Source organism: Pinus tabuliformis, chromosome 7 (genome assembly GCF_031772625.1).
Source record: "Pinus tabuliformis cultivar Carrire ecotype Pingquan chromosome 7, CPIR1, whole genome shotgun sequence".
NCBI lineage: Eukaryota > Viridiplantae > Streptophyta > Pinopsida > Pinales > Pinaceae > Pinus > Pinus tabuliformis.
Genome location: NC_142293.1, coordinates 1957311517 through 1957333744, shown reverse-complemented (window position 1 = coordinate 1957333744; position 22228 = coordinate 1957311517). Strand labels below are relative to the sequence as shown.

The 22228-nt window shown below is 43.6% G+C and overlaps 1 pseudogene; it reads left to right on the top strand.

The window, feature by feature from the left end:
* LOC149256284 (uncharacterized) overlaps nucleotides 1-22228 on the top strand; it is a 170532-nt pseudogene that overhangs the window by 1330 nt on the left and 146974 nt on the right.

The following is a 22228-nucleotide window of genomic DNA, read 5'->3' as shown; positions in this document are numbered from 1 at the left end:
CCCTTTCGGAAACAGTCCACAGAGCGCGGACTGAGGTCTCACCCAAGGTAGTATGGGAGGGTGCTGGAACTAGGTTTCTGCACCCTAGGGATGTCTTGATGAGGTCTGAAGAGTTCGCGAACCGATCTTTCACACTTGTGCTGTTTGCGCAGCTATCCGACCATTGCGTAGCCCTTGTACCAAGCGCGAAGAGGCGTTGTCTAGATCCCTTACCCTTAGTATGTTTTTATTATAGATATGAATTAATTCAACAGTTTTTATCAATCATTCAATCTTTGTAACAAGTGCGTGCCAACATAAACCTTAAAGAGATGCATAAAACCATAATAGAAGAATAAACAAATAGATCTATGAGCAGATGCACGATATTTTAGAAACACTTATCTTTTATTAATCTTCTGTTCCTGTACAATCCAATTCCACCCTGCGCACTCAGCTGCAGGGGTCCGCTCACACAGTTGTGGACTCTACTAGGCCTCTGTGCACACAGCTGTAGAGCCTCTTCTATTGCTACCACCTACAACTCGGACTTACAGAACCAGAGTGAATATCACTTTCAAAAACCCATACGCTTAAGATCTGAACAAAAGCTTACCAAAAACTAATTTCTACACTTAGAGCCTTGCTCTATTTATACATTCCCATGGTTCGCGGACCATGGGTAGGCCAACACCTTCTAGATTAAATTACAATATTTTGGGGTGGACTACCCTTTGACTTGACTTATTACAATTCATGCTTCGCACACTTCGCGGAGCCTTTAGAATACCATTACCCAAAATTGTGGGCTTTAAGTCCCAACACCGTTACGCGGGGGATCTGCTACCCAACAGGCCCCCAACACAATCATCGTGACTCGTCCCGAGTCATTTGTCGGTGTGGCGAGGCCCGCTACCAAGGCTTCGCGGTGCAGCATCCCTATGAGTGACGTACTATAATCTGTTGCTCCATCCTTGCCACTTGCAACACTTCTTCAAGCTCTTGCTCCATTACCCCTACTAATTTGCTTAATGGATGATGCTCATTGTACTCTGCTAGGTTAACAAAAAGCGACCCCTCATAGGATTTTAGCTCTAGCTGAGATGTCAAATGCATGAACTTTTTGTGCAAGAGTGGCAAGCTTGCAATCTTTGGTCCAATATGCTCAATGTCTGTTGAAGCTTGTGTTGCATTTTTGCAAGAGAGTTGTTGCTATCCATGAGGTCCCAATCTTCAAGTTTCATCATGGGCACGCGACCCAGGGATGCACTTTTCAATGGAATTCTATCTTTTATCCCAAGATTCACCATCTTGCCCTTATCTTTCATAGATCACTTACCAGACCGTGGGTTTCGTGGTGACATCTGGACCAGTATTGCTATCTATCAGGGAATTTTTGATACATTTGCCACTGCTGACGTTGGGCTCGGTGCGGTGACCTTGGCTGTCGACATTACGTTGTCCCAAAGGGCTTGCATCTCTAATGTCACAACCATGGGACTTACTCTCAAAGCGTCGAAGTTCTACGGGTCCATACCTATTGGATAGCGCAATAACTTAAGTCTCAAGATGCCACGATTTGTTCGGTGGATGAACAGTCGTGATTTATAGGCCTGATAAAATTCAAATTCGACCGTTCTGCCCTTTTTTGGCTCATTAATGTGACATTGGTGGCAGATCATTTCAAATCCAGTTTTGACTCCGTGTCTTAATTGCCTGCCGTCCACTCCTTGTTGTCTTAAATTGACCATCTTGTCATGAACGGTGACCTTAACGGTCATTTTCCAGCCTGTTCGTGCAGTAGCGCACCCCCTTATGCATGAGCGCAATTCCTGTGATAGACTTGCCTTGCACGGAACCCTATTTCCGCAGAGCTCTCCTGCGGACTCCTTTATAGTCCCGTGCCTTCTTTCAACTACTTGGAGTGCTGAGATTGTGCTTCGATCAGTTAGTCAGACAACTGGCCCACTCGTGTAGGGCTTCAGGCGACTGCCATTTACTCTTCTTGGGAAGGGCTCTCCATTAAGCTTGACAAGCTGGACCAAGCCTCCATTTGTGACCTCTTTCACCAAATATGGTGCCAATCAATCCATGCGGAGTTTTCCAGGGAATTTTTTGAACTTGCTGTCATACAGTAATACTAAATCGTTTACTTTGAATGTGCACAACTTGAAATGGCGATCGTGCCAAGGTTTCTCGCTCTGTTTCTGTACCTGCTGATGGAATCCTGCCAAAAACCATTCTTCCTCAAGTTCTTCCAGTGGTGCGAGCCTCTCTTCCAAAGCTTCGCAACCTACCATGCTTTTCATCGCTGCTATTCATAAACTGGGTACAATGTATTCCATTGGCATGATGACTTTTGTTTCGTAGACTAACCTGAAAGGTGTCTGACCCGTCAATTTCTTGCATGTGGTTCTGTATGCCCATAAGATGGTGGGTATGCGCAAGTCCCAATTGTTTCGTTGTGCGTTACATACTTTGGTCAACACAGTTTCCAGAATCTTGTTCAATGCTTCTATTTTAGCTTGAGGGTGGTATGGTGTACTTTGCTGATGATACAGTTGGAACTCCTCAGTGAGTGCGCTGATAGTTTCATTTAGGAAGTGTGTTCCGTGGTCACTCATTAGAATTTTTGGGCATCCAAACCGTGTCAACACGTTGTCGAAGAAAATTTTTTCACCTGTAGTAATCGTGCAGTCCTTAATCGGCTGTGCTTCCTTCCATTGAGTCAGGTACTCTATCGCGGTGATGATATAGCGCACACCTGTCTTTGCTTGAGGTTTGATGGGCCCCACAAAGTCTATCACCCATTTTTCGAATGTCTGCAGCGTCATCTGTGGATTGAAGGAAATCTCATCCCTTCACGATGGTTTCCCAGTCCGTTAACATACATCGCAGGCCTGATAGTACCCTTTCGAATCTTGATGTAAAGTTGGCCACCATAGTCCAGCGCGAAGAATCTTCTGTGTTGTTTCCCATCTCGCATAGTGTCCTCTTGTAGCCCCCCCATGTGCTTCTACGAGGATCTACCCCCATTCAAATTCAGGTACATATCTTCATAATATCTCATTGTTTCCCATTTTGTAGAGGTGCCTCGCGATAACAGAAAAATCCACCACACATACCACCAATTCTTTCTTCTACTGGATTGAATATCCCTGCAGCGCTGTCCCTGTGGTTAAGAAATGGATTATATCTTTGAAGTGGCCGTCTGTGATGCACACTACATAGAGTTGTGCATTAGGTAGTCCCTCCTCCAAATTTGTTGGCTCCTCACCATTCTCAATTCATGATAGGTGATTTGGTCTTGCATTTAAGAATCGTGGCTTTATGATGACCTCAAAGTCATATTCTTGAAATAGTAACAACCATCTGCATATGCGCCCCCTCAACACAGCCTTGTTCACTAGATATTTCAACACGAAATGATCGGTATGCATCTTGAAGTGCCCACCAAGTAGATAGTGGTGGTATTTCTGGAGCACATATACCATCACCAGTCCCTCATGCTCAGTAGTAGAGTAGTTATTTTCGGCTTTGGACAACTGCCGACTTGCGAATGCAATCGGGTGATCGGTGCCTTCCGCACCTTCCTACGTGAGTACAACGCCCAGCTCAATACGCGACACATCAACATGTACATAAAGTTCGATGTCCCATTTTGGGAAAACCAAGATGGGAGCGGATGCCATTTTTTCCTTGAAAACCTCCAGACTTTTCTTACAATCATCATTCCATTGGTGTCATGATTTGTGCATAGCTCTTAATAAACTTACGATAGTAGCCAGTGTGCCCCAACGTGGTGTGTAGTTCTTTGACACTTTGCGGTGCTTCCAAATTGAGAATGATAGCAATCTTCGCAAGGTCCACCATCAGGCCTTGTTTACAGACCACATGGCCGAGCAAATTTCCAAAGGGGACAAGGAAGGTTCACTTATTAAGATTCAACGCAATCTAGTTTCGTCGGCAAGTATCCAGCATCAATAGTAAGCTCGCTATATGGTTTTTAACTAACCCAAATATAGTCCAATCATCAAAATAGACCTCCAAAAACTTGTGGATGAACTCCTTGAATGCGGCCACCACTATGCGCGAAAATTTTGCTGGCGTGTTCTTCAGTCCAAAGGGCATAACAGTGTACTGAAAACAACCCCATTCGGTCGTGAAGGTTGTCTTGCTCCTATCTTCTAGTGCGATCTTGATCTGATGGTACCCTGAGAACCCATCTGTGAATGAGTAAGCTTCCTATCCTCCAACATTCTCCAATACTTCATCTGTAAACGGTGTTGGGAATGGATCGTGAACATAGGCGTCATTAAGCTTTCTGAGGTCCATGCAGATTCAAATTTTTCCCTTATGTTTTTTCTCCTGCACTATCATAGGACTCACCTAGTCGAATTCTTCCACTGGCTCAATAATTCCTGCCACAAGCATTTTGTCTAACTCTTCGCGACCCTTTTCCTTATACTTTGGATTCAAATGGTAAGGCCACTGCTTAATTGGCTTTGCTTTTAGTTTCAGAGTAATCTTCATCATTCCTAAGTCGCCAAGGATCCCCTTTAACTCTGTGATTTTGGTTGGGAACAAGTCTTGATATTCGCGAAGTAACTCAATGACCTTATCCACCATGGCATCATCCCAATAGTCCCCAAGCATCGCGTACTTCGGCTCCGCATCTGTACCAATGTTTACCTGCTTTTTTTTCAGCAGCGCAGTGATGTCAGGGTCCTCGAACTTCATAACTCCCTTCAGTTTCTAGAATATTAATATTTCGGGGGTCATCATCATCATCCTCCACTTGTACGTTGTAACATTCTAGGGCATAGCTTAACTGAGGTGACCATACTAGTTGAGCTATTTCCCGTGGTTCCTGTGGTATTTTTAAAATGGCAACTTTCACAGCTTGCAGCGCATCGTCAACAGTATCCGCCCATGGGTCTTTAAATGATAATGTTAAAAAAAATCCTTCGCACAAGACATCCCATTTGCTCTTACCATGTCGGAGTTCTATCTCGGTATACTAGTTCTTTGGTATGACATCCAGGGTATGATAGAATAAGTGTACCCATTTAGGCTGAGGTTCTTCTCCATAGGCCTTGGTCCATTTTGTGAGGTGCATGCGTGGGTCATTGCGTCCATCGTATTTCTTGGTTATTCATAGTTCCAGTTTCCCAAACCGTAGCTGCATCATCCTCCTACAGCCGTGCCAGTTTTCAAAGTTTCCTTGATGTGTTCCCCACCAACGCACAGGTGTCGCACGCAGCGCCCACTTCAATGCATCGAACCATTGGTGCTCTAGTACTATGCTCTCAAACTTGTTCAAGAATTCATCCACCGCTGTCAACCCATCATATGTCGGTAGATCTCGAGCCTGGGTTGTTACGCAACGCAGTGATTTAATCATCATATTACAATTTAGTGTTGTCACTTCGCTCAGCCGATTATGCTAGTGTTCATCTTCTTCGTCTAAATCTGAAGGGCAGGAACCTGTGCGCTCCCACGAGACCCTTCCATCTGCAGTCAAATTTAGACAATCCTGGGCTCGCACAGTTATCTTTTAGATACAATCCAGCTCATCATCACTTCCATCATCGTGCACGGGTTCAGTGTAGTGCTCTCCTTCAGCTGGATCCAACGGAACTACTACACGTAGGGACTTTTTCTTGAATATCATCTTTCATTTTTTTAGGTTGATGAATCCATTCATATCTGTGGCCTAGTCTATTCCTATCAATGTGAGGTAAGGGTTAATGTCATCCACAATCTTTATTACCTCAAAGTTTGTCCGTGTGCTCGCACCTTCGATATCCACTGTTACTCCTTGCAATATCCCCATGGGCAAGATCTTTTGTTGGTTCACCATCCATAATTGAATAGGAGACCATTGTAGCACGGGCCTACCCATGCATTCCCATGTCTGGTTTGGTAACACATTTGCATCCAAACCCAAGTCTAAGATTATCTGATTCATTTCATACTCGTCGATCTGCGTCGTCAATCTCATTTCCCTCCCAGTGCACAGTGCATGCCTTCCTAGTTTTTGGACTACGCGTGGTTCACTAGACCCTGCGCACCTAGCGATCAACTCTTGTAGTCCTTTAACTACCTTATTGTTGCACATCAATTTCATGCATGTCTCGAAAAAGGTAGTTAGCATAGAAGGATCCATTCCTGTCTCTGGTTTATCCTTACTACCTAAAGTAAAGGCCTGCGCGAAGCTCTTCTTAGTTTCCATAAACGTCTCCTTTGCGTGTTCCAAGCCAAACTCAGGTCCCTTTGTAGGAGCCTTGCAAACCCATGTATCTTCCTTAGGCTTTTTCCCCTTATCTTCCCCTGTGGTCACGCCACTTATAAGCATCATGTTCACGTTGGGGTTTTCTTCACATGGTTCGGACCTCATCATTTGGATATTTTGAGTCAGAGTAGGCTGTAGCACCCCTTTCTCATGCATTTATGCGATCAGTGTCAGATAATATACCATTTCATGATCAAACTGCTCATAGTACAAACAAGATATTCTCATTGGGTTGGTACAATCGCGAGCATAGTGCCATGGTCCTCCGCAATTGTAACAGATTAGATGTCTGCGGCCCCTTCTAGGCCCCATTCCTCCTCGTCCTCGTCCTCGCCCTTGAAATCCCCCACATGCTATTGCTGTAGTTGGATCGAGGCCTCGCGTTTCTGTCTGCATTCGATAAGTTGGGGTCCTATCCATCATTAGATCATAGCTCCGACATGTCCACTCATCGTGGCCCATTGATCTACATAAATTACAAAACAACTGCTGTGAAGTCTATGTATACTTCTGAAATAGGTGATAGTTGTCCATTGTGTGCTTTCCTCCCACCTAACAGATCGCGCACTAGAGCGCGGGTGCCACACTTGGCCCTACCTGTGCCCCTGGTCTCAACAGCATTGGTCCCCCTCCTGCCAAGTAGTTTGCGAATACCGGATAGTGATTATTATCGTGCCCCTGGCCCTTACATTTTATGCACCACACTTCTTTGCGTGCTTCTGGCCGAGGTGCCCTATCCTGCTTCAAACTATGCATCTCCAAGCATAGGTTCTGTAGCTGCGCATGGATTTGTTGGACTCCCAACCCCAGATCTTGTATTGGTGTTTCATGCAACGTCATCACCATTTCCAATGCTTTTACCTGGGTTGAGAGCTTCTGTTGTGACAACGCCATCCTCAGGTGTGGTGTCAAAGACGCCACAAACCACGTGCAGTGATGTGCATCTGTCAATGTCATATTAGCCTCATGGATCGTACTTTTCAGCCTCTGATCTAGATCCCAGGGATTTCGCCTGGAAGCATTGTGATCTCTTTAAACCCAATGATTGACTGTGTCTCTAATTTCGGCCGGCTAAACTCCCTATTCAGCACATTTTGAATCTACGCTATTCCTGCATTTAGGTGATCATTCGAGTGTTTGATATACCATGTTAGTGCATGATCCTGTAGTGTGCTTACCAATGTGGCCCTCTTAATGTTGTCATCCATAACCCCGTGTGCTTCCCACACTACTCCTACTACGAACCAAAACTGATCTAGATCTTCATTCCCTACTCCTTTGAATACAGGTAGCTTGATCGCGTTTTCCATGCTGAACTATGGGTTTAGCGGAGGTGGGGTAGATGAAGATGGAGGTGAATTCAGTGAAGTGGGTGATGGCGTAAGTGGAGGTGATAGCTGCGGAACACACTGCCTGATCAAACTAATTGCACTCTTCGGAGATACTCGAGCGTGCTCTTCCTCGCTCGCTCATGGAGGTGAAATTAAAGGACTACTTCCTAGCCATTTGATACCTTTGTAGACCTTTCTGCTCCGCGTCATTCTAATCATTAATGTGATCACCCTTCAATTTCCTTCTTTGTAGGGTTCTAGTGTTCCAACATCAGACATCCCTTAGGCAAATCTCGGTCCCGGCAACGGAACCATTTGTTGGCTTGAAAGGGCGTGACCCAGGTTCAAAAATGTTTTAACCAAACAAATCCTGAAACTACCAGCCCTTTCAGTAACATTCCACGGAGCGTGGACTGAGGTCTCACCTGAGGTAGTATGGGAGGGTGCTAGAACCAGGTTTCACAACCCTACAGATGTCTTGATGAGGTCTGGAGAGTTAGCGAACAGATATTTCACACTTGTGCTTTTTAGCGCAGCTATCTGACCAGCGCGTAGCCCTTGTACCGAGCGCGAAGAGGCGCTGTCTAGATCCCTTACCCTTAGTATGTTTTAATTATAGATCTGACTTAATTCAGTAGTTTTTATCAATCATTCAATATTCATAACAAGTGCACGCCAACATAAACCTTAAAGAGATGCATAAAACCATAACAGAAGAATAAACACACAGATCTATAAGCAGATGCACGATATTTCAGAAACACTTATCTTTTATTAATCTTATGTTCCTGTACAATCCAATTCCACCTTGCGCACTCAATTACAGGGGTCCGTGCACACAACTGTGGACTTTACTAGGCCTTTGCGCACACAGATGCAGAGCCTCTTCTATTACTACCACCTATGAATCAGACTTACAGACTCAGAGTGAATATCACTTTCAAAAACCCATACACGTAAGATCTGAACAAAAGCTTACCAAAAACTGACTTCTACACTTAGAACCTTGCTCTATTTATACATTCCCATGGTCTGTGGACCATGGGTAGGCTGACACCTTCTAGATTAAATTACAATATTTTGGGGTGGACTACCTTTTGACTTGACTTATTACAATTCACGCTCCGCACACTTCACAGAGGCTTTACAATACCATTACCAAAAATTGTGGGCTTTAAGTCCCAAAACCATTACGTGGGGGATCCACTACCTAAAAAATGATATGTATAGACTCAATCAAACAAATTTCCCACCTTCAGGAGTCGAATTCCTAAGTGGTGGAACTATTTCCAAGATTCTCTCAACTAACAGGTGAGAGTCAGAAGGTCAAATACAAACTCTTCTCTTAGACTTTGTTTTGAATTTTTCTTCCTTTATGAGGACTAATTAATCATAAAAAAAACCTATCATGTATATTTATTTATGATTACATCATCTAAACTTGAATTAATGCAATTACATCATGAGTTTTGACTTTGACCATAGGAAATTACACAGTGAAATTTAAAATAAAACTCAGAAATTTGTAGAAGTGTAGTGCCAACTTTGATCCCACTGTTAGGTACCTTCCTGAAGTCCAAATTGAGATATGAGAGAACGATCAACTATCCTTGCCTATTTAGTTTCCATAACACCTTGAATTTTTAAAAATTACCCATGGGAAGGCCTTCAAAAACACATTCTCCCAAGGTGTCTCCAGAAGTGCAGCGCCTGTCAAAAAGAGTGGAAAAATGATGATATTTTCACCCCTTTTTCTCCCTTTTCTCAAAATATGTGTCTTGTATGAGAAATTTGATGAAATGGGTTTTGATATGAGGTTATCATAGTTCTAAAAATGTAAGCCACTTGTGATTTGGAGCCCAGAGGAAAAATCAGAACACCAAGGCGGTGTGCTTCTGTGACTAGCCCAATTTCTGAATTTGGCACGAAAATTCTCAAAAAACAAAAAATGCTCATAAAACCTTCAAAATTTGTCATGAAGTGAAAAATCAGGTATGTCATGCCCTCATGAATTCTTCATTAAGCATCTCCAAGTTATATCTCTCATTTTTTTCCTTTAGGGTTTCCTTTAGCTTGTCTTTCAACTGCTTCAGCTTGATGTTGCAAATCATATTTCTGGTCTGATAGTGATGGGCCATGTGTCTCAATAGTTGATTATCCATATTGGCTTTGTCAATAAGCTTTTATAAGTGGTAATTGACCTTAATTACCCAATACTCTCTATCCTCATTGATCTCCAAGGCAATTCTGTCCTCCATGTCTAGGTCTTCATCTAGCAGATTATGTCCTTTCTCCTCCTTCAATTCCTTTTTGAGTCCCTTAGTCCTTGGCCTCTTTTTGTTAACTTGATTTTCACGTTCCTCATGTTCAAGAGGCTCCAACACTACTTTACCTTTGCCTCCTTTCTGCAACAACTTGGATTGCTCTTTGTTAATGATGAATTGTTTAACCTTAAGCTGACTATTTTCTTGCTCAAGGAAGGAGATGACAAACCTTGCTCTTGCCACATTTTCCATGACCTATTTGATTTGAGAATCCTTCTCTTTGATAATTTTTTGCATGTTTGAAAGTTATTTTGCCGCTTCCAAGTCCACTGTTGGCTTGTTGTGGCTTGACCCAACTTCGAAGGTGGTTTAGCGAAACAAATCCCCGTACTACTAGCCCTTTCGGCAACAGTCCACGGAGCGCGGACTAAGGTCTCACCCGAAGTAGTATGGGAGGGTGCTAGAACTAGGTTTCTACATCCTGGAGATGCTTGATGAGTTCAAGTGGTCCGCGGTTCGACCCTAAGCGCACGTGGCTACGCACACTTACCTGTACCTTGCAGCCTATGATGTTACCTTTGCACAACCCTATTCGGGGGTTGAACGCTATTATTACCCAAGTCTTTACTAGTATTTCACTATTAGTGGATTAACTTAGCTTACTTACATGTGTAAAGTATACTTAGCAATATAAATCATTCATACAAGTGTGCGCAGTAAATAAACAGTATATTTTCAATTGATACCAAACATGTAATAACTCAAGAATAAATACACGAAATTCAGATAAAACTTCTCTTTATTATTTTCTTCCTTTGGTTATAGACTCGACTTCACCCTGCGCACTTAGCTAGAGGGGTCCGTGCACTCAGCTGTGGACAACTAGGCCTTTGTGCACTCAGTTGTAGAGCTTTCTCCTACTCAAGGACTCAAGACACACTTTCCACTTGCTCTATGCTTCTACTTCTATATCTCATACTTCGCTCTCTTAACTACTTCTTACACTTAGAGCCTCGCTCTATTTATACAATCCCATGGTTCGTGGAACATGGGTAGGCTGACATTACATTACAAAATAGGGCCGACAACCCTATGACTCTGACATAATTCCACACCCAGTGGCCTTTACAACATTATTCAGTCAAAACATAGGCTTTGAGCCCCAAAACATGCAGCGGGCGGATTCCATGCCCAACAGGCCCCAACACAAACATTGCGACTCACCCTCGAGTCACTTTATCGGTGCAGCGATCTTGGCACGAAGTCCCTTCAACTATCCTCGAACTGTGCTGATGTTGGAAGCGCACTACGTTGTTGCTTGCTGAAGCTTTTGCATCGACTCATCTGAGACCTCTGTGTCCGGCATGCTTCCCTACATCTGTGCGTGCATCCCCTATATGTGTGCCAGCTTTCCTTCGATATTTGATGTGATCATGAAGGCCTCGTCAATCCATGGCTGAACGTGCACTTTGAGAACTTCCTCCTTATGTCACACCGTGTCCACCTGCTCCTTTAGTGCCTTAGCTTGCTGCATCCTTGCAAGCTGTTGAGTGAGGACTACTGTTTGCGTAGTTCCTCAGACACTTTCATATTACTACTAGAGTTCTCGTGCCTCTATCTCCAGGTGCTAGATGTTGGGGTCCTCCTGCAAAGTCGTGAGGACCTCAAGTGCTTGTTCCAATAGGTCGGTATAGTCTCGCACTGCACCTACAATTTCTACCAACCCTGTTGTGATAGTGCTATAGTGCTATTCTCTGACTTCTAGGGGAGTGGAAGGCTACGCCTTCAATCGCAGCTCAGATATTTGAAGATTTAGCTCCAGCTGAACCTTTGTCATTTCTTCTCTAGCCTCGCAGACTTCAGTTTCCAAGCCGCGGATCCACACTTCTACTGGTATATCTATTGGGATGACCAACTCTAGGACACGTCGGCAAGCGTCATCTACCATCTGTGCCAAATGTTGATTTTGTGACACTAATTGATCGCACTGCAAGCTAAGCTGTTTTATGTTCAGCTTCTGCTCGCTAAGAACTTGGATCGTGCAGCTCTCCCTAGCACACAGCTCCGCTGATATCCCATCTTGTAGCAGATATAGTGTTTCCCACGGAAGGGTAGCCAAATTAAGTCCAAGGCCTTTCATCATGCTAATCTAGAATTGATCGATCACATCTTACGACACTAGAGCTCCCTCTGGCAACACTATTGTATTTTCCATTCTCGCGTGCAACATCTGCTTTGCTGCTGAAGTTCTGGCTGTGACATGGGTTAACAGGGTACCTTCCTAAGGGGGACACACTTGCAACTCCTGCAGCTATGCTTTGAGGGCCCCCAACATAGTTTGGTGCTCTTACATAAAACCCTGAAGTGCTTCATTGGTGACATCACAGACTGTCTCGCTGATGTCATGGAGATCACCTTCAGTTAAGGTGATTGGGTCAATGGCCAACTTCGAGGCCTTGACTTTCCTCCTTGGTCCTGCTTGTTCTACGATGTTTGGCTGCTTCAACTGTGTGGATGCGGTCCCTGGGTCCACACTCCCTTCTATTGTTTATGTGTCCTCTGCCTCCTGGCCCTACGAGGATGTTGCTTGGCCCTCATCTGCCTTCATGGTTGCTGCCTCTACCACCTATGCTGCTGTTGCTACTTTTGTGGCTTTCGTCTGCTCGGTGACTTTCTGTGCCACTTTGTGCGCTGCCTTTTCCTTAGCTGCTATTGTTTCCTGCTGCCTTTTCTTGGCCAATTGTGTGATGTGCAGCTTCGCATCATCCTTTTTCTTTTGTGCTTCTGACTTCTCTAGTTCTGCCAGATTTGGGACACGTCATTTCGGAGGCCATGTCTCCAAGACAATGAAGATAGCATCGTCAGTGGCTATAAAAGGGAGCTTTACCCACTACTTCATTATATCCTTGCACACCCTGATGTATACATTATGCATGTCGGCTTTGAACTCTGCAAAAATTTGCAGAGTTTTGTACACCGTAGGCAATAGGTGTGACTGCCGATTGATCCACATTTTGATGCTCGTCTCCATGAGTACCCAGAAGATTTTGGTGTCGCGTATTCATTTCGCGTCCTTTGTGGCCTAGAGCAAAGTGTACTTGGCGGCCTTTGGTAATTCTCTATCAATGCTGGGGAATTGACTGTCCTTTGGTAGTTCCCCTGCTACGAGCACTATGGATAACAACAACCACCCATAGTGGAAGGTTTTACCCTACCCCTGGGCTTCGTGACAATTTGTCAAAAATTCCTCCCAGAGGAATTTAGACCAGTTGAACTCAACCCCCTCTATGCATTGCTCGGCCAGTGTGACCATCGACGCCAGTACCTCATCGGCGTGACACTTCCTCATAACATTACTGGCCAGGATTTGGGTTGCTACACATACCCCTTTGTCCTTGATGCTATAGATGGAGTAGCCGCTCTTCTTCTTCTACAACATGTATTTTGTCTTCATGGCTTCTGCAAGGGCCAAATCACTACCCTTTCCTTTGGCTATGGTCACGGGGTCCTTTGCCTTGTAGGGGAGCCGAGAAATGTGATGAATTAGGTTTTCCATGATGGGGATAGGATCCTCCATCCATAGATACCCATCATGCACCAGTCAAAGCCGCTGCCTGATGACGAAAATGGTTATGGGCGTGAGATGGAAATGTGACACCCATAATAAGTTCAGCAGCCCAGCCTTTTCCACACCACACAGCCACTTCCGTAGCTCTAACGTTCTCATCGCCCCCTCAGTGTTCTGCTTCATGAGGTTCCCAGTCTCCAGGTGAGGGAACTTCGCGTGGTCAGCGAGGTCCCAGTCTTCAAACTTCATGGTTGGCACGCAGCCTAGGTGCGTGTCCTCAAACATAATTCCATCTGGGAGGAGCGGGGTCTTGATTGAACTCTTCGTTTCATCCAGGACCTGTGACACTTTGGTTTTCCCTTTCCGCAGAGGGACATACGTAGGTAGTGCAGGGCATATAGGTTGAATATCTTCCTCCATATCTTCATCTTCTTCCACTGTGACGATAAGGGCCTATAAATCTTCTTCTTCCTCATTTGTGTCGATCGTGATAGCCTTTTCTTTTATCAGTCATTGATAGCTTACTGCGTAGTGGGTTCCTTGGGGACACGTGTATGGGGGCCATTGCCTGTTTATCTTCCTTGGGCCTCGGTGTTCGCGGTGATTTGTGGATTTCTATCACGACCTTGATGTCTTCTAGAACATACTCCACCATGGGGCTCTGCGCAGCCTCGTCGCCGGTTTCCTCTTCAATTACCAAACCATCCTTAGTAGCTGTCATCATATCTCAGCTGTATTCTGTCACTCGTGAACTTAGGGGCTCAGTTATCACTCGGCTCTCAATTCTCAGTGCTCTGCTAAAGCGCTCAGTTCTCAAATGACCAAGTGTTGTTCACTGGACAACCCTTTGTGTTTTATAGTGCCTTTTTAATTTGAATTTGTCCATTCCCCCCAATTTCGGGCCATTAATGCTTTCTTGGCGGTAGATCTTCCCAAATCTTGCACATAAATTTCGTCTTAAATTCTCACCGCCCACTCCATTTGACGTCAAAGCGAGCATCCCATCGTGAATAGTGACACCAACAGTCACTTTCTGACTAATTCGCATGGCAGCGTAGCCCTCTGTGCACAGTCGCGAACCCTATGACGCTCTGCTTCTGCGCGCATCCCCAATATCACGCAGTCTCTGGGCATAATAGTTTATAGTTCCGTGCTTCCTTTAAACTTCCTGGAGCACTAAGACTGTCCTTCCTATGGCGAGTCAGGTGGTCGCACCACCCATGTGGGCCTCCATCCCATCCTCCACCACGGTTCATGAAGAATCCCCATCTTCCATAGTTATGGTCGGCCTCACGTCCATTACTACTTGCAATGCGCTACCCTGGTCATTATGTTTGGCGATATGGGGTTGAAGCCAAGGCAACAGGCTAACTAGTTTATGGCGATAGTTCTCCAACTTGTCAGTATGATCGTACGCACCTTGCCTTTCCACCCTCGGTTTTTTGACGAGGAATGCTTCCTTTATTTCGTCTTCCATCTTATTGACCTCTACATCCATCGAAGCGCTTTTCTCCCTCAGCCGTAACTGGTCTTTTTCAAGTTTGCGAAGTCTAAGGTTTCCCTGTCGGATTTCTTCCTCAAGTTTTATGTGTTCTGTTTCTCGTAGCTGTGTGATTCCTTTGTTTCGGGCTTCGCGGACTGTCGTAACTACGGGTGCTGCTATGCACAAACTAAGCTTTGCATGCTCCATAAGGATTATAGTCTCTGCTTCATACTTCAGCTTTGGAAGTGCTTACACGATTAGGGTTTTGCACAGGGTCCTATAAGCCCATAGAACTTTTGGTACGTGTAGGTCCCAGTCAGTGCGTCTCACATGGTGGGCCGTTTTCAGCACTTCGCACACCTTGTCAAAGGCTTCCCTATGGATAATCTTTGGCGCGCTTGGTCTTATCATACTTCGTCATTCACGCCTTTGTCTCGCCCGCTCTTGCTTATTGGTCTTGGTTCCTATCATGAGGACGGTGTGCGTTCATGCAGGTTGCTTACCATATGCCTGTACCCATCTAGAGAGGTGGCCATGCACACTGCTTCATCCATCATACCCAACTTCCATCCGCAGTTGAGGCTTTCCAAACCATATAACCATAATTCTTCTGCAGTCGCGCCACTTCTCAAAACTTCTTTGATGCTTACCCCAACATCTTGAAGTCGTAGCCCGCAGTGCCCATTTCAAAGCATCAAAACATTGTTGTTCTGGCACCTCTCTTTCAAATTTGTTCAGTAATTCATCCACCACTGACAAATCCCTTTCCTCTATTGTCACACAGCGCAATGACCTTATCATCATGTTTCAATTGAGTGTGGTTACCTCGTGTAACTGATTCTGCCATCGTTCCCTTACCTCATCCGAATCCGATGTGCAGGAACTTTTGCGCTCCCATGAAATCCTGCAATCCATTGTAGGATTCACCCAATCTTGTTCCCGAGCGGTTATCTTGTAGATATAGTCTAGATCATCGTTGGACACTGGCTCTATGTAGCGCGATCCTTCTGCAGGGTCTAATAGTACCACTACACATAGTGACTTTTTCTCAAAAATAATTTTGCGCTTCTTCAGATTTATCACCCCATTCATATTAGTGGCCCAATCTATTCCCAATAATGTGGGATAGGGATTAATGTCATCAAAAATCTCTTTTACTTCAAAACCTACAAGCGCGCTCGCACCTTCGATGTCTACCGTTATTCCCTGCAATCTTCCCATCGATAGGATCTTCTGCTGGTTTGCCATTCGCAATTGAATAGGAGACCATTGCAACATAGGCCTGCCCATGTGCTCCCATGTCTGCTTTGGCAGTACGTTCGCATCCGATCCTAAATCCAGAATCACTTGATCCATTTCATATTCCACGATTTGCGCAATCAATCTCATCTCCGTTCCTGTTTGCGTTGTCTGCTTCCCGAGCTTCTAGACTACACGTGGTTTGCCTGACCCAGCGCACCTAGTGATGACTTCCTATAGTCCCTTGACAGCCTTGCTGTCACACAATAGCTTCATGCATGTCTCCTGAAAGGTAGTAAGCATTGATGGGTCCATCTCTGGTTCTAGTTTGTCCTTACTACTTGAAGTGGAGGCCTCCGTGAAGCTCTTCTTGGCTTCCATGGATGTCTCCTTTGCATGCTCCAAATTAAACTCTAGTTCCTTTATAGGAGCCTTGTTAACCCAAGAACTTTCTTCAGGTTGCTTGCCCTTGTCATCTCTTGTCGTAATACCACTTCGGAGCATGATCTTTACATTTGGGTCCTCTTCGTGCGGCTCAGACTTCATCATTTGCAGATTCTGAGTCAGGGAAGGCTGGAGTATTCCTTTATCACGAAACCTCGCTATTAGTGTGGGGCAGTCCTCCATCTCATGATCAAACTATTGAGAAGATTAGGTAGATACATCTATAGGTGCAAGTGTTGGGAACAGGTTCCCCCAAGGACAGTTTTGCGGTTAAAAGTCCATGTTTTAGGAATGTTTTGTAATAAAGTTGTAAAGTCTTAGCATTTTGTGGCCGCGGAGCGCGAAGGTGTCAAGAGTCATGAAGGGTTGTCCACCCTTATTTTGTAAAGTGTAAAGTCAGTTGTAAAGATCCACCCATGGTTTGCGGACCATGGGATTGTATAAAAAGGAGCTAAGTCAGTAAGCTCTAAGAGGAGATAGCGAAGAATGAAGTGAGGAGTTAAGCATTGGACTCTAAGTGTTCTCAGGTCTTAGCGTAGGTAGAGGCTCTGCAGTTGAGTCCGCAGAGGCCTAAGGTGGAAGTCCGGAGCTGAGTGCACAGACCCATGCATCTGAGTGCTCAGGGTAGATAGAGTCTACATTAACTTGAAGATATAAATAAAGAGAAGTATTTTGTAATTACTGTGTATCTAGTTCTTGTTAATGCATCTGGTTATATTGCGTTTTGGGTTTAATTTACAATATTTATGTGATGCGAGAATATATGTGATCATATTGGTTAATTGAATGAATGTAAGAATATCAGTTTACGTGATGCTAACTATGATTGATTAGTAAGATAAGTAGAACACTTAAGATAACTTGGGAACCTATATAGTATGTTGTCATAGTTGCACGAAAGTACCTGGATCACAGGTTAAGGCTACACGAAAGTCAATCATACACCTTCGCGGAGGTACTGAAGGGTAGAATAAAGGGGTAGACTGACAGAGCCCTAAGGCTTAGAAACTTGTGCAAAAGCAGGGGCCGAGGGTAAAAACTGACATCAAGACCATCTCTAGGTGCAGAAACATGGTTCCAGCATCCCCCCATACTGCTTCAGTTGAGACTTCGGTCCGCGCTCCACGGGCTGATCCCGAAAGGGCCAGTAGTGTAGGGATTTGTTTGGCTAACTAACATTGAACCTAGGTTAGGCCCCAAAAATCCAACAAATGGTTTTGCTGCTGGGACCAGAATCTGCATAAGAGATGTGTGATGTTGTATCACTGGAATCCAACTAAGAAAGAGGTCGCAAACTGGTTGGATAGGAAGGTCCACGAATTCGCTGTGCAAGAGAATAGAAATCTGTGGCTGACAAAGGAACAGTGGTTGGACAGGTACCTATATACAGAAATCTACAAGATCTTTTTCTGTTCCTTTCCAATTGAGTTATACGAGTGGATCGTGAAGCTCGCAGATAGCCAAGAAAGGTGGAGACTTGACGGTCCTATTGTCTAGGCCTCAGAGTTAGTACAGAGACTAGAAGCCTCTAAGGATAAGATCACTTGTGCTATCGATTATTGGCTCAATCACATCATAGGATGATTCATGACTGAATTCGTGGTCTATACCTCAGTTACTTACAGTGAGGTGGAGTGACGCTTTTTCAAAGGTCCACAATTTAAGTTCTTGGAGTCTTTAAATACCTAGATCAAGATTTTATTGTGCGAAAAATATGCTATGCATCTACCTTGATGTTCGGAGCTATGTGAAGTGGGAAGACTTACAGAAACGAAGGAATAAAGGGTCCTCAATATAGCCCACTGATTTCACCGCCGTTGGGTGACGAAGAGGGAGTAGTGCAGGCTTCTCCATGAAGTGCAGTTTAGTTAATAAGAGATGGATTCCTGTGACTACCACCTCCACCTACACCACCTCCAACTTCACCACCATCCCCTGCGACTTCACCCATACCACCACCACCTCCATCACAATTCAACATGGAAAATTCAGTGAAGCTATCTTTGTTTAGGGGCTTGGGGAATGATGACCTGGACCAATTTTGGTTCTTTGTGAAAGCTGTATGGGAAGCTCAGGGTGTCACAAATGATCACATGAAGAAGGCAACATTGGTCAGTTCTTTGTAGGATTGTATGTTAACTCGGTACGTCAAGTATTCTAATGATAACCCAAACATTGGGTTAGTAGAGATCTAGACTGCGCTGAATATAGAATTCAGTAGGCCTAAATTCGAGGCACAGTCGATTATGGGGTTTGTTGGGCCTCCAAAATGTCTTCAAAATGACATCCACTTTCACCTTTATCACCACCATTTCACTCACATGTCGCAACTCCATAACCATATAACCTTTCATTAGCCACCATTTTCATAAATATATGGGTTAGGATCCTTATTTACCAAAGTTATTTATTTTATCTGTTTAAAGTGAATTTATGATTAAAAACTAGGAAATTAACATGGTTTCATGTATCTATATATGTGGCTTGAGTTTCATGACATGTGTAGGTCATTTGGAAGCTTCCAAGGCACCCTTATGTGGCCTCCAATGCTCAAATTCGAATTTCCTTCAAAGGAGATTTGGATAAAGGTCAAAGAAGGATATGTGTCCTATTTGGATTGTAACACTATGCGGTGTCTCATCATTTCTTATTTGGATTAGAACTCTATTAGACACTGTTTTCGGGAAAACTAGTGTCTTTTTCGATTTTCTAGTCCCGCTAAGATTGGCAGCTATCTTAGAAACAAACAATCAAAGAAATTTGTGATTTCTTTTATGTATGATAGATAAGAGAGAAGCAAGGAGACCAACCTGGATATTCCATTTGACTCCTTGCCTGATTTCTCTCTCCCTTGATAGAGCTTGCAACTCCTCTCCTACTTGTCCCGCTTAGAGAATACCTGTAGAAACAAAGTAACAAAACACCATCAAAGCATCTCGATCTATTATATCATAAACAATGCATAATCAGAAAGACATTGAACATACAATTGCATTCACAAATAAAAAGATTCACAAATACACGATTGTATGGAGGAAAACTCAAAGAACTTTATTAAAATAGAAGGGAGAATTATAACCCAGTTGTCTGATCCAGCATCATCCTCCCAGCATCAAATCCCTCTTCACCTCATGAAAAGCAAGATCACCCAACAATACAATGCTTCTTCTCAAAGACAAACTATCAACACCTCTTTACAAATTACAAAATTCTAGCCTCTATATCTCTCAGATGAGGGATCCATTTATAGATGTTTGCAAAGGTGTGAGTCATCTCTGGGTTTTTGATTAGTGTCATTCCACTTGTAGTTCTTGGTTCCACTTGGAGATTTCTTGGATCTCTTACTCATCCCTGGGCGAATTCAGAGAGGCAAGTGTCATAGAGGAAGTTTCTAGAAGATTCCATGAGCATCCACTTAGCAAACTGTCTCAGACATTTGTCCATTCTCGCTCATCGCACCCCACATAAGGCTTCTTCAGTATGCATCACACCTGGCTAGTGTAGTAGTTAGTATGCATTGCACCCTGACAGTGGAGCATTCAGTATGGTCCTGTTTTGGTTAGTTTTGAGTGGTTTTGCAGGTGGAACTTTTGGGGAATGATGTAATCAGTTGACCATGATCCTTTAGGGTATAAAACAACACTTTTAGGGGTTTAAGAGCCCTTGGTTTATTGACATATAAGATTGAGGTTGCAGTGCCCAAATATGTCTATAACAGTTGACCCCTAAAGCATGAAGTCATAAATCTTTTGATGTCGGGTGAAATGCTTTATCATGAGGATCCAAGATATTCAAACTGGAAGGTGACCTATATAAGATACAATACAATAAATCATAATCATATTATTTTATGATCTAGCGGAGGTGGGCATTCCCATGCTCAGCTTTATAAATTCATTTTCATGCACATAGGACAGATAATCATCTGCAGTTGCAGACTTGTGATTCATTATATGTAGAGTCATCATCCCTTAGCTTGGATGATCATCTGTGTAGCTTCTATGTACATTTTATGTCTTTATATTCCTGAATATATCACAGCTCGGATGGATGAAACTAGATTCGGGGTCTTCAAACTTGTTCAATCTTCGCCCGATGTACAAGTCGATCCATGTGAAAAGATGTCTTGAAGTCGAGCATGGATAGACATCGCCTGATTACTAGCCAATAATGTAAGTTGTTAACAGACGTGAGAGGAATCACCGATAATGATAATGACCCTCAAGGTACTACAATACAATTTACGTGGTGTGAATATATGATCCGATGTCAAACACCACGCAAAATCTTTTGATCGAAAGCCATTGATGTAAACTTGTCGCTGGAAGTGAGAAACTTGCCAATGAGGCATGCAAGCTTCAAAGTACTGAAAGGGTTGTTTCTACGTCAACTTCTTGGATAATGAGCTGATGTCAACAAGAAGTGACCTGTCATAAATTAGTGTCTTTTCGATTTGCTAGTCCCACTAAGATTGGCAACTATCTTAGAAACAAACAATCAAAACAATTTGTGATTTCCTTTATTTATGATAGATAAGAGAGAAGCAAAGAGACCAACCTGGATCTTCCGTTTGACTCCTTTCTTGACTTCTCTCTCCCTTGATAGAGCTTGAAACTCCTCTCCTACTTGTCCCACTTAGAGAATACCTGTAGAAACAAAGTAACAAAACACCATCAAAGCATCTCTATCTATTATATCATAAACAATGAAAAATCAGAAATACATTGAACATACAATTGCATTCACAAATATCAAGATTCACAAATACATGATTGTATGGAGGAAAACTCAAAGAAATTTATTAAAATGGAAGGGAGAATTACAACCCAGCTGTCTGATCTAGCATCAAAGCCCTCTTCACCTCATGAAAAGCAAGACCACCCAACAATACAATGCTTCTTCTCAAAGACAAACTATCAGCACCTCTTTACAAATTACAAAATTTCAGCCTTCAAATCTCTCAGATGAGGGATTCATTTATAGATGTTTACAAAGGTGTGAGTCATCTCTAGGTTTTTGATTAGTGTCATTCAACTTGTAGTTCTTGGTTCCACTTGGAGATTTCTTGGATCTCTTACTCATCCCTGGGCGAACTCAGAGAGGCAAGTGTCATAGAGGAAGTTTCTAGAAGATTCCATGAGCATCCACTTAGCAAACTGTCTCAGACATTTGTCTATTCTCGCTCATTGCACCCCACAAAAGGCTTCTTCAGTATGCATCGAACCTGGCTAGTGTAGCAGTTAGTATGCATCGCACCCTGACAGTGGAGCATTCAGTATGGTCCTGTTTTGGCTAGTTCTGAGTGATTTTTCAAGTGGAACTTCTGGGGAATGATGTAATCAATTGACCATGATCCTTTAGGGTATAAAACAACACTTTTAGGGGTTAAAGAGCCCTTGGTTTATTGACATATAAGATTGGGGTTGTAGTGCCCAAATATGTCTATAACAGTTGCCCCCTAAAGCATGAAGTCGTAAATCTTTTGATGTCAGGTGAAATGCTTTATCATGAGGATCCAAGGTATTCGAACTGGAAGGTGACCTGTATAAGATACAATACAATACATCATCATCATATTATTTTCATGTTCTAGTTGAGGCAGGAATTCCCATGCTCAGCGTTATA